Source organism: Rhopalosiphum padi, chromosome 2 (assembly GCF_020882245.1).
Source record: "Rhopalosiphum padi isolate XX-2018 chromosome 2, ASM2088224v1, whole genome shotgun sequence".
NCBI classification, from domain to species: Eukaryota; Metazoa; Arthropoda; class Insecta; order Hemiptera; family Aphididae; genus Rhopalosiphum; species Rhopalosiphum padi.
Genome location: NC_083598.1, coordinates 32,646,568 through 32,660,839, shown reverse-complemented (window position 1 = coordinate 32,660,839; position 14,272 = coordinate 32,646,568). Strand labels below are relative to the sequence as shown.

At 28.1% G+C, this 14,272-nt stretch overlaps 1 protein-coding gene across 1 annotated transcript in view; it reads left to right on the top strand.

Moving 5' to 3' along the window:
- Positions 1 to 1,396: 1,396 nt before the first annotated feature.
- Positions 1,397 to 14,272, top strand: part of LOC132921822 (cAMP-specific 3',5'-cyclic phosphodiesterase) — a 622,929-nt gene continuing 610,053 nt past the window's right edge. The window contains exon 1 of the mRNA XM_060985040.1: positions 1,397 to 1,891. The gene's annotated coding sequence lies outside the window, so the exon portion shown is untranslated. The remainder of the gene's footprint in view (positions 1,892 to 14,272) is intronic.

The window sequence follows — 14,272 nt, the reverse complement described above, 5'->3', positions numbered from 1 at the left end:
AACAAATGAGACGTTGTGATTTAGGGTAATAACGAATGGAGATCGCGTGCACACAAAGCATAATAGCGTTACTGGACTCTTTTTTTTAAACAGTAGTAGTGGAGGCGTCAAATGAATATTTTACTATTTTAGGAGTTCACAATATATTTTTCAACCAAGTCGCCTGTTTATAACAATTACGCCTACGATTGCGTGGACCGTCGAAACGCGTCGTTTCGAAAAACACGTGATATACTTTGTTGTGATATATTATTGTCCAAGCAAGGTTTTCTTCTGCGATCCAAAAGCATTTCGATCTAAGAAAAATAAAAAAAACCAACTCCTTTCTTTCATCTAAAAACGAAAATTCGTTTAAAAGTAATTGTATTTTAGAGTACCTAAGTTATGTCCTAAAGATTTTACAATATTTTTTTAACATCGACGATATTACTATATACTCGCACCGTCAGTCGTCACTATGTGTCATCAAAAAATTATAAGAATGAACACGAATCTTCAGTACACAATGTCATACCGTTAAACCATATGTTGTTGTTTACACAATAATTATTGTTGCCCGTTCGTGTTTAATACGAAAACGATTTTCGAAATAAAACGTTTCTAGCACACTGCAGACCGTAACGCAGTTATGCGTCACGCGAAGAACAATAATAATATTTATTTTATGTAAATACGCACTATGAAATAATTGAAATCATACGCACTATACAGGGCGAATACCTCATCAAAAATCACACGGAATTATCAAATTCCAATTTTTTCTATAATATCATTATTATACTCACGAGTAGCGTTTGTTCTTGAAATAAAATCGAAAAAAAAAATACTCTTTACTTTTTTAACGTGCGCTAATATACGTGATAATCATTACCTATTAAAATGCTAAAAGTACGTGGTTCACTGATTTTCCGTCGCTTACGCATTTCTTCTATCGCATTTGTAACGTATTTTATTTTTGACGGGAAGAGTTGCAGGGGATGAAATTCTCTCTGGAAAATCTTCCTTACGTATTATATACAATAATAATAATAATAATAATAATAATAATACGATGATCATGTGCTGTGTGTGGGAATGTCGTTTTTACCGTAAATCGCATCCACCCACGCACAAACCCACATTATATATGTATAGAAATGTGTTTACAGTTGACGGACTGTCGGACAAAACGTAATAATAATATACCTCTGTGCGCGCGCCGTCTGAAAGTATATTATATTAATACATATAATATGCGAATGTGTGTTTGTGTACGGAGGTACGCGGCGGCGCGGCGCGTCAACACGAGCTTTCCGGTTTTGTCGGGAAGGGACCGGCTCTGTTCCGGGGCCGGAAGTCAGTGTTCGCGTATCGCTCTCGCCGGTGTGTATCGTCTCGTTGCCGTGTGCGCCGCGCGCGCGTGTGTTCTGTTTCGTCGTCGTCGTCGCCGTCATCGAGTGTGCGTAATATTTTCGTATTAAATTTTGTTTAATATTTCATGCGTGTGTGTATTTAACCTGACGAACAACGATCTGTATTGTTGAAATATTATTATTATTATTATTTCATCGGTCTCTATAAAATAGAATATCAGTATTAAATAATTAAATTAAGTGATCGCCGGTTCGCGTCTCGTTTTTTCCGATGGTTTGTCTCAGTCGTTTTTCGTCGTGAGTCGCTCTTTCGATTTTCATTTTCGTCCACGATTTTTTACGTCGCCGAGACAATTATTAGACGCGATTACAGTGTTCGCTCACAACCGATAGTCGTAGTACTTACCTGTATCGTTATAGTTATTATGCGTGTTCGATAACATAATACATAGTAATATAATATAAAATACGTTTATGCAGCGCATTGCCGTCACGGCTATTAATATATTATAATATTATTGGTCTTTAGGGTGTGAAACGTAAGTACCTACTCACATATGTATATAGATAGATAAACACCAACGGTGGCGATGGTTTTTTTTTTTTTTTTTTTTGATTAAAAAGGGACCTTTTTTATTTCTAAACTTTGTCGACGTATACCGCGTATAATATTATATACGTGTCCACTGTCTCGCAACCCATTACCAACAGGTGTCGATGATATACCTCAGTTTCGAGTCGAACGAATTCTGTTTTCGAAAACAGGTCATCGAGCTTCGCTGCGTACCGACATCGTAACATATATGTACAATGTACATATAGATATATAAAATAAAAAAAATTGTTATTCTGTCTATTTCGTTTTATTTAGGGTCAAAGAAGAGTCGTCATCGTCTCCAGCCGTTTTAAATTGTCAATCTCGAAACATCTTTGGCGTTAGGGTAACACTATTATATAATAATAATAGTGATATATGAAGTTTCACTCGACGCATCTAACCACGATACGATTATACATTATATTATAAATTATAAGGGCATTCACTGAGGATGAGTTTTATCCTCAGGTCATTTATTCATATTCTGGTTTTTAGAATTTTCAAGGACACTTCAAGATCATATTTTCAAATACTTTGATTTTTTATGTCATTTATAAAAAGTATCCTAGCTGTGGTGATAGGTATATATATATTTAAAAATATGCTTTTTATAAGCGTGCTTAAAAATTCCATATAACATGGTTTGAATAAATGCATGATTAAAGGATAGAATGGCGTAGGCGAGCATGCGCTTAGCAGATCCCCTTTTATTTTGCTACTGTTGGTTAAAATCTGAAAATCATCATCTGCGGCGATAGACCGTGCATAACACGCGTATAACTAACGGCGATCGGCTTTAATGATTTGATTCATTTTGTTTCAATAAAATATATTATCAAAAGATATTTTGAATGAATATTTAATTACATGTAAATCGTAACTTATGTATGTTTTGAATATCTAACGTTATTACACCATATAGGTACATACAACTTGTCGTTTGCTATATTGGTTAATATATTGAATATATAAACTATTTAATTGACAGCCGAAGTTAACACTGAGATAGTGAGGTTATATTTTACAAGCTGTATGAAATATAATTTATACATTTTATTTTTTCGTTGGTATTATTCTCGTTTGTTTTATCATTAGAGTTTCATGAGCTTTTACAAATCATATTTTAATACATATCCAACGATTTGTCTGAAAAAATATTAATTTTTTTATGTTGTTAAACAGTTTAAATATTCCAGTGAAATGTATGTTAAAATTGAATCGAGATCTTTTCCATCGTGAATTATTTAATGTTACTAATATAGTTGATAAATTATTACCTTAAGTCCTAAAATATGGTTTTTTAACACAAGTTTAAAATTAAAATGTCTACTAGATAATAATTTAATTTAATTAATGTAAAATTAATATCAAATACATCTAAAATTATTTACCTTTATTACTTTAAAAGTTAGGTACTTAAAACTTTTTAAATTATTAATTTAAATCGATAATATAATAAAACATGTGGTATAATATTTTTTTTTATTAAAAAAAAAATTGGTATAAAACACTGACTTTTAAAATAATTTAATTAGTAATTTTATTTATTTGTATGATAAAAAAGTGTCAACTAAATAATTATATAAACTATAAATAAAACTCTACCGGTTTTTGTTTTAAAATTAATAAATAACTATTTATTTTAAACATGTTAAATTAATGTAATATTTTGGAAAGAAAGGTGGTAAAATACTATGTTGTTGCAAAAATGATACTATTTTGTATGTATCCCACAACAATAAAATTTATTTTTTACAAACACGGTAGGTATAATATGGTTAAAAATACATATTTTCATTTTTATATTCATATTTATTCTGTCATTTTTTTACTTATTTTTATAACAACAAAAAATTGTTGGATGCCCGTTAAAGCAATTATTATTGATACACATAATATTATATTGGCTATAAACTTTCTGGTATGTTTTTTTTTTGTGTCAAATAATTAAAATTAAAATTGTGATTTTTTTATTATTAAATATTGTTTCTATACTTATGAAAACTTACATGCTTAAAGTTATTGAATATAAATTATAAGTTTATATAATTTATTAAAATTCTATTTTTATTCATTGATATTTATTTTTAGTTTCAATATTCTAATACGAGAACTGAAATGTTTTTTCTTTTAATTTATATATTATAATTAAATATTTGTTAATAATTAATAACTTAGTAATTAATTTATTACATTTTAAGAATAAGATCGAGAACAAATAATAGTTTTTATGTGATCAGACGAACATTAATAATATAGTTGCTTATAAATTCTATCTAAAGCTTTAAAATTTTATATTCTTATCCAAAATAATCAAAGCAAACAATAATAACGACTTAACAGTAGGGTAGGTATTTAGTGAAAGCAGATATCGTACGAGTTAAATTGTATATTATTTTATTACATTAAATAATGTGGAAAATATAAAATTAATCCGCTTAGTTATTGCATACATTATAGAATAGAACAGTATATTCTATAATCAATGGTTATAGTTTAATTTTCATGGCGACCACCGATAGTTTATCGTGTTCTGTTTTAAAAAAGGTGCATTAGACCGATTTACATCTGTAAAAATAAAATATATTAGTAAATAATAATAGTCTAAGATTATCTGTTAAAAATTTGAAATGTTTTCTAATTTACACATTTTAAAAGTACATTTTCATTGTATATTATAAAAAAATATTCTTTCTAGTGATTATTATTCAACGTGTAAATTATAAAAATGTGGACTGCATAAAATTGGTGAAAAGGGAATAACAACTAATTAAAATGTGACAGGTAAACAATAAAAAACGACGGTAAAAATAAAAGTAGATAGGTGCTATACAATCGCACTGTGTAATAAACTTCCTAAAACGTATACAATTGTAAAGTTTGTTTGATGTCTAAATAACAAACAATATTAATTGAAAAAATATAATTACCACATAATGGTACACAATTCTTAATGATAATTTAAAATATACATTTTTAACTATAAGACTATAATTACAGTAGTATAGTTTAACGTGTACAAGAAATTACTATAAATTTTCGACGAAAGCATTATATAATGTTCCCTAGTTTCGAGGAAATGATTTGAAAAATACGACTCTACATAAATTATTAACAGTCTCATAGGTAACCGTACAGTTAACCTAAACGTGCTTGAAATGGTTTAATACATCTAGAAAATCTTTATGAAAAACTGGAATTAGGAATCTCAGAATTAGTATTTTTTAAATTTAAATGCAGTGGCGTATAAATTATAAATTATAAGTTGTATAATAAAAACATTTTTGGAATTCAGAAAAATAATACAAGTTAATCCCATATCTGCATAGCTTATTAAAATCGTCTTCTATCCAATAAACAACAAATTCCACTTTATTTTCCAGTCATAGTTTTATTGTAAATATAATTAATTAAAAATAGAAACATTATTTTGTTTAAGCTTTGAAAGATATTATTACTAAGTTTCTTGGCTGTATAGAATAAAGTTTATATTAGTGTTTTTATTACTTATGTTATTTCTAAAATATATTTTTTTAAATGCCTCGTATTATTTACATTTTATCTATAAAAATTTGAGTCTCAATAAGATTTTAATTGATACATTTTATATTCAAAACTATGTTTAGTCATTGTACTTGTGTTAATCTTACAGTTAAATATATCATAATGGTTATTATTAGGTATCGTCATTGTCTTAAGTATTAACAAGTCAATTAGATTTATTATTATTTTTTTAATTATCTATATTTTGCATGATATTATGCTGTAGTACTGTATATTTTTAGTTACTTTTTATGAACTATTTTTTTTTTTAAAGATAAGATTAATTTAAATGATATCATAACATGTGTTATACATTTTGTGCAAAATGTTAATTTAAATATTAGATCATAAAACACATCGAAGTTATGTAGTCTGTTCCATAAAAAAAAAAAAAAGTAAAGATATTTTGATCCTCTTCAGTGGTTTATAAAACGTAATAAATTGCTTTATACAAACTTGGGTTTGTCTAACAACATTCAAAATGACTCTCCGTATTTATGGATTTTTTATTAAATATTTATTGTCCAATGTTAAGAAAAATCTCAAAATTATGAAGACTTTGTCAACGATTTATTCACATAATATTGACGTTTAATAGAATAACACATTTTTTTCATAATATAGCCAGCCCCATATAGATATTAAATTTATTAAATAACTAATTAAACATCATAAACCAAAAAATGTAATATTTTTTTTTTTTGAATTGAGGGTTTACCGACACGTATATTCGAAATATAGTCTTCGTAGACATCGATACCTACCACCTTTCCCAAACAATATGACGAAACCCAAACTTTCGAGTGAAATATTTTTTTCTGCAACGCTGCGGTTTATGCTACGTGATTCGTGAGTAAACGGTAAACCGACCGTCAGTGTATCAGGGTAGGAATTGTAAAGGTACCTAACACGCCGCGAACATGCGTGAGACGCATGCTTATTCTAACCTGATCTGACTTTGGGAGTTTATCATTATTATTCGTGTATTCATGTATCGCATCCATTGTGGTAGCCTTTGTGCACATCTCCCTATTGGAAGTTCCATGTCTCCCATTCCCACGATTCCGTGGACACATTGGTTGTCAGCACTATTTTCATTTTATTTTTCACGAGATAGGCTCTTTATTACATAGGTAAGTTAGTATACAGCGAAACCTCTATATTATGGACATTTACGAGAAATTACAAAATGTCCACCATAAGGTGACCGTTTAGAAAATTGGTTATACATATACATACATTGAAATTGGTATATATTGAAATATTAATTTATTATTTATTATATTATATATATATATAGTATGTGTGTAGTAAAAAGTGGGTATAAAAATGTTTTATGTTTATGTACAATTAAAAAAATCTGTAATATTTTTTTGTGTAAATTGTTTTTTCTCTTCTTGAATTTGCAAATTCGCTACCATTGATAATACGATCTCATCTTCTTACCGAATACATAATCGAGCCATTTGTCATTTTTCGAATAGGAAAACAATTATGATAAGATTAAAAGAATATGTATAAATAACAAAATGAACAAAATGTATAAAAGATAAATATAATATTTTCGATGTGTATATATTTTATGAAAGGTAATTTTTAATTTTGCTACCAGTTTTTAGTGTCCAAGTCCACTATTAGGAGTGTCCACTATTGAGAGGTTATTACTCTTATTATAAGTATAGATCTTTGCCGGGGAATTTAAAAGTGTTCACTTTTGGAAAGAGTCCACTATGGATAGGTGTCCATTAATAAAGGTTTTAATGTATAGATATACTATATAACTAATGTACTACTATATACTAATGTATAGTATACAATATATACTCTGGATCTAGGACAATTGGTCCTCAATTATACATAGCTATACAAATAATTCAAAAGTTCATCTTTTGAAAAGTTAATATAAAAGCTATTACAAATTTATACAATGTTTTTTTCTTTATCACTTAAAAGTTTCAAAAAATTATTTAACAAGTTGACTGCTACGCGAGTACCATAGTTGGTACTTTTATGATTTATCTCGTACGACACGGTATTTTTATAGAGCTCGAACGTTTTGAGTACCAATACTGGTACTCACACGCACCATTTGACTCGTGATAACCGTTTGACCGTAATAATTAATAGTTTTTTTCGTGATTACGTCACTGTGTACTCAATAATCCAAAAAAACATAAAACCCTACGAGCCATAAACAGTGTGTACCAAATTTGACAATCATGGCGTACGAGGACAGATCTATAAAAATACCATGGTAATTTATTGTTAAATGCTTCAGGTATGTTATTAGTGCGGGCATAAACTTTTTTGATACATTATATACACTCAATAAATGTGGTAAAAATATTGGTTTTTAGAAATATATTTCAACTATTTCAACCATGATTAAACTACAATTGATACATTCCGTTTGTTAGTAATTGTCTTAAAAGAAAATTGGCCGGGGACCAATTGTTGGTGTATACAATTATGATGAGGACCGATTGTCCGGATACGGCATTTTTATGCCTGGACCAATTGTCCGGGGACTAATTATACCATATGCTTCTTATATACGGGGGCACATAATCGTTTGGTGAACAAAGAATTCAAAGTTAGTAAATGGAAAAGCACAAAACATTACGATGAGCTCTCTCAGGCTGTTCTGAGTCGATTGCAGTACAGGGATTCCAATAAATACGACCATCATACTTCTTATGCACTATAGTAAAATAATACTCTGACCGGCAATCCGTCTCTTAGTATCATAATAATACAGGGTCCGGCAAAAAAATCTCCCTTATTTAGCAATAGCGCTGTATGAGTTGTGGTGGTGGTACAACAGTGGAGAGGGTATCGATGGATAGTGGTATACGTGCCATTTTTAGTAGATGTAATGGCGAGGAACAAAAAACAAAACAAAAAAAAAACCAAATAAAAACCGACAAAAAATAACGAAAATAGAATGTGATTTAAAAAAAAATGTATAAATTTAAATTTTTTAACGTGATCACCCTGTGATTACGTTCTTTGGGGATATTTAAAGTCACAGTGTACGATAATCGCCCCGCATCCCTACAAGCATTAAAGTAGCCAATTACCAGGCATTGGCCTCTATTACACCAGCAATGACACAAAGAGCTAGGGAAAACTATCGGGAAAGGCTTCGTGCATGTGTTAACAATGGAGGACACCACTTAACCGATATAATGTTTAAAATAAATAATTTAAAATGGTATAATATTTATTAGTAAAAAATAATCGAATCTTTTCTATTTCTTTTTTTGTTTATTTGCAATTGCCTTTTGATATATGGGACGTTTTTTTGCCGGACCCTGTACGTATAGTAAATCGATGACGGGTCATCATCAGTTGCATATTATGATCGTCAGTGGTGTGGTAAACGACGTTTGCCTAACGCAATTGCTTAGCCCTAGAAATTTATTTTGTATCTAAACATTTACATTTTTGTGGATAATTAATTACCATAATATTTTTTTTTATAACAAATTGTTGATAACCAATTTGAAATATACTTTCCACGCCATTGATTATCGTGTCTTTTGAAATGCAGGGAGATTGCTCATATAGGTAACAATAATAATATAATAAACGTTAACAGTATACAATATGCCGAAAACATACTAAATGATAAGTAGGTACATTGTATACACTTATAAGTACGCTAAGTACGCGCCCAAATACCTATACATGTATTTGGGACATGCCATTATTTTTACACTTAGTAAAGTATAATATTATGTGTGTTTAAAAACGCGATAAATACATTAGGATCGTGGTGCGGTGATAGTGTTCCGAGAAGGTCCAAGTAAAATATTTATACTCACGTAATGCTATAATTTATAAGTCGTAGCTGGTGTATTTATTATTTTGTCGTGGAGATATTATATTATTATTATTATATTATCATCATCATTGTATTGTCGTGTAGTCATTCATGTTTAGTTCTATCGGTCTCAGTCGAAGTTATTCGATTCGGAACGACGATGGCTAAGAAGCCAAAAGTTATACGCCCGGTTTTTCGCATAACCACTGTGCGCGACAATTCAGCGTAAACAATGGTCGATATTATTATTTTACCGATTATTACAAGTCTAAAACCAATAATTTTTATTTATTTTTTCAAATCAAAGTTTTTTTATTCTCCAAATCTATATAAATTGTATTTGTATTGCTCAATATATATATAATTTTCTAAACAAATCGGACATTTAATTTACATTTTTAAAAATATTTATCTCTTTGTGAAATTAAAGCATACACATAAACCACAAGCCCAGATTTTTAATTTTTGTAAAAACAAAACAACCGTTTTTGGACTTTTTACAATATATAATATGTTTTAACTTTTTATGATATAAAATAATTCATGATATTTGAATAATTTATTATCTAATTATTATAATTTGTATGGTAAAATCCCACAATTTTTCGTATACCCATTAAAAATACAGATATATAGAATAAACAAGATTGCTAACTGTGATAAAACGCAAACCCACCATCCGCCGCCATTTAAAAAAAGGCCAATGAGTCCTATAACATTAATTTAATGTTGATAATAAGTAATAATCAAATTTTATTTGATACCAAAATTATCTTAAGTTATCTTACACTTGTTCTTTGTGTCTTATATAAGTACGAGTGATAAGTGATAACGAACATAGGCCTCGATTAAAATGCGCGTTCAATGGCTTCAATCAATTTCACAGGCGCTGTATCAGCGGTATTAAAGTTAGCAATTTAGTTTATTTTATTAATTTTATCAGTGATTAAAAGTTATTAAATTATAATGCATTAGTGCATTACTAATACAACAACTGAGAAATAAAATAGTTCTATTTATTATAATTATTTTACGTTAATGACAAATTAATTTTAAAAAATACTGAAAATATTCAGAGAGTATTAATACATTAAAAGTACTACTTATATTATGTTTTGAAAAAAAAAAATGAAAATTAGCTTAAAATATGTATTAAAACATTGGAAAGTATAAAACGATTCTTCTGTAATATTAAATATTTTGTTAAATTCTATCATTTGTAACATATTGACGGCATTTTAGTCACTAGAATCATTTTTATCACGTTGTTACCCGGGAGGAGTTGTACAATATTATTTATTAAGTTTACTTTTGTAGACGCGTCCACTTATTGTTTGCGTTCTCGATGTGAATTCAGCTGTGGTAGATAATCTATACGCGTGTACATACTTGGTTAAAATATACTGTTTTAGATTTTTTTATAGACCAGCGGTTTACAAACTTTTACGGCTTCAGTACCGTTAGAAAATAGTTTACGTTTCATGGGTCTCTAACTCAACCCTAATTTTTCAACTTATAACTCAAAAGATATATAATAGCCAGGGAAATTGCTGAGTTTTATGTTTGACTAAAAAACAACAGTTTAAAAACGGAATTTAATATTCTTATATTTTCATATACTTGATTAAAATAGTCGTATGGAGTGAGTGGAACACGTAGGTTCACAAAACAAACTTTGAAACCCGCTGATACAGACAACCGTCCTGCACGTACATTCCTCCGCTGTCTGTCACAGACAAAATTATAATAACTGAGTCGTTATATTTGATTTCTTATGTAGCTTACAGTGATTTACCGCGCTATGAATGTAGTCATATTTTTTTTCGTATTTTCATTAATCTTATACGTTTTTCACGTGATTTTCAACGTTACGCAAAGGTGCTTATTTGACTGCAAGACGTATTTTTTTTATTTTCACCACATGGTAATAATATTATTATTAACATATGACTTCTATTTGTAGTGATGGGTAATTTTCGGAACATCATAAATTGTCGAAAGAGTGTCTGAATCATGCAGAAACTGTTTGAACGAATTACAATTTATGCATCGTAAGGGTAAATAATGATGTATATCATTTCAATATTCAAGTCATTTATTAAAAAAGCACTTATACTACTTAAAAATATAAAAGTATAATACATTTGTTTCAATTTGAATATTGTGTTATGTGTACTTGTACTGACATAGGTAATATTGAGGAAATCGATGGATTTCTTTTCTACCATTACAATTTTCAATATTTTTACAAAAGTACAGTAAAAAAAAAAATAATAATAATAGATATTGTAATGATTAAATAACGATTTAATCCTACAAATCTTTTAAAAACTGTTAATAATAATAATAAAGTGCTATTAATAATCGTATTTTTTATTTCTTTAGTCATTTTAAACAGTTCTTACAATCAAAATCTCATTGTTGAAAAATAGGTATGAAAAAATAGGAGATACCATAGAAATTTAATATAATGTTATTATCAAATTATGCAATATAAATTACTTATATTTTGGGACATAATCTCATAATCCTGATAAAGATTTTTTTCTACACCGAGACAAAGTTTAAAAAAACCGAAACGTCTGGACACTAATCTATATTGTAGCCACACCCACGTACTTCGAGATACGTCTTAATTTCGAGGTAATATGTATTATTGTACGTCGACGGTAACTATAAAGCGAATGGATAAAATTAATGAGGTGCAGACGAATATTATATGTATGTCATATAAATACTTTTCTGAATAATATAATATAAAATTATATAATAATAATAGTCATGTAAAAAAAAATTAATAACAATATGTGAGACTATCTATATCTCAATATAACAATAAATGGAAAAAAATTATAGTTTTAACAGTTTTTGGTTTTTATGTTACCTACCCTAGTTTTATACCAGAAATGTGTATACCATTATTCTGTTCGTCGGTGTAATTTATTGTTTTCAGTGCAGTTTAATTCGCTCTCGTTCGTAAACACCACGCCAAATACAGGTATTATTGTGCGTGCCCGATATATTATTATTTTTGATTATTTTTTACGCCATTCGCTGAAAATTAAATTTTATTTTCGGTAAAGTAAATTCAACTAAAATACATACTATGGCCGGCAGTGATGCGTTTTTATCAAAACAATGTAGAACAATATTATTATACTGTTTGTGCACCGATAATATTGAGAGAGATTCACCAAACAATACGCATACGCACTCACATTTTTTCCCTGTAATAATAAATTTGTTCAACTTATGATTTTTGAAATTTTTGAATACATTTAAAGACCATATTTTCAATTTATCAGTATTTTTTATTACTTAAAGAGGTGTTTTATTTTTATAAAAACTTCTGTTTTTAAAATGAGAACCTCTTATTTTTAGACTACATCATTTAATAGATATTTTATTTAAATAATGTTTTTAATTCTAAGCATATGATTTTTAATATTTGTATTATTGGAGAATAAAAAGGGGTGAGCTTTCTTGGTGAATCACTCATAATGTGTTTACATTGTGTAATAGCTGTCTGCAGTGATGGTGGTTTTATAGAGGACATTAAATTCGTCGAGGTTAAACTTATATAAGTTTCTATTTTATGTATACTGTAAAAACTACGCCAATCATATTATATTATCGTATCAAGAGAACGTAACGTAATTCAAAGTTTACCTCTCCTTATTCCCACCAAAAAACCTCGTAAATTATAACAAATTATATATATAAGATATATAATTGTGTCAGATAGCAGTATAAAATAATACATTATTATTCACCGGTGAAACATTTAATAAAACTAACCTTTCACGAATTAATATTAGTTATATGTAAATGTTCTACCGGTAAAAAAATATAAGTACAAAGACACTTCTGGTAATAGTGAGTACATAGTACCTACATACTTATTTTCGTTTTGCTTTTTCTTAATATTGTTAATATTAAAATTAAGTAGTTTTTGGTTTCTAACAACGTAGCATTTGAATAAACGGGAGTTATAATAACTACGAGCTAGAGTCTGTACATATTTTATTATGAATAACAAATAGTATAAAAATAACAATGTTAAGCAGTGTTTATAATGGAGTTTACCGTAAAACCACTATAGAAATAACACATAATTTTGACTTAAAAATATTCAAACCGTAAAGTTGTATAATATGTTTTTTTATATTTTTGTTGGAAAAATAAAAAATACTTATAAGCAAATTACTAAACAATCAATTCGGACATAAGTTGATAAAATTATTAACACACAAATAATTTTGATTAAATATGAATACATTTAACACATTTTAAAATTTTAGTTTATTTTTTTCGTAACATTGAATATTTTAATTCAAGTAATGAATAAAATTACAGTAAACATTATTTAAATTTTAAAATATAATTTAGATTGTATTTTTAAGTTTAAAAATCTAAACGAATGGACACGTTTCCCCGCTACAACAATTTGACAAAATAAAAATATTTTATCAGTCATCATTCGAATACATTTTTATTTATATTATTAATTCATTTTTATTTCGCTTTAACGTCTTAAAAATAATTATAGTACTACATTAATTTATATTAAAATAGTTATTTAATTATATAACTATCATGTTATACATAATGACATAATGAAAGATAAAAAACAAAAATAGTACGAATAAACTTGATATTGTGAGTAAAATTACGTAGGTGTGTAAAGTTTGGTTATGCATATTATAATTATTACATGTAGTGAAGGTCCATTTTAATGACCCTCTTCCTATTTTGGAAATTTGTACTTTTGATAAAACCAAACGTTTGATAAAAAACTAAGATATTGCGCAAAAAAAGGAGGAGGGTTGAAAATTGAAACACACAGACATAAGGAATTTGAAACCAAGAGTTTTTTTTATGCATCTTTAATGTGTCAAATGTCCTGGCATTTGTACTTCCGAACTTTCAAATGTACAAAGTTGTTTTCTATGT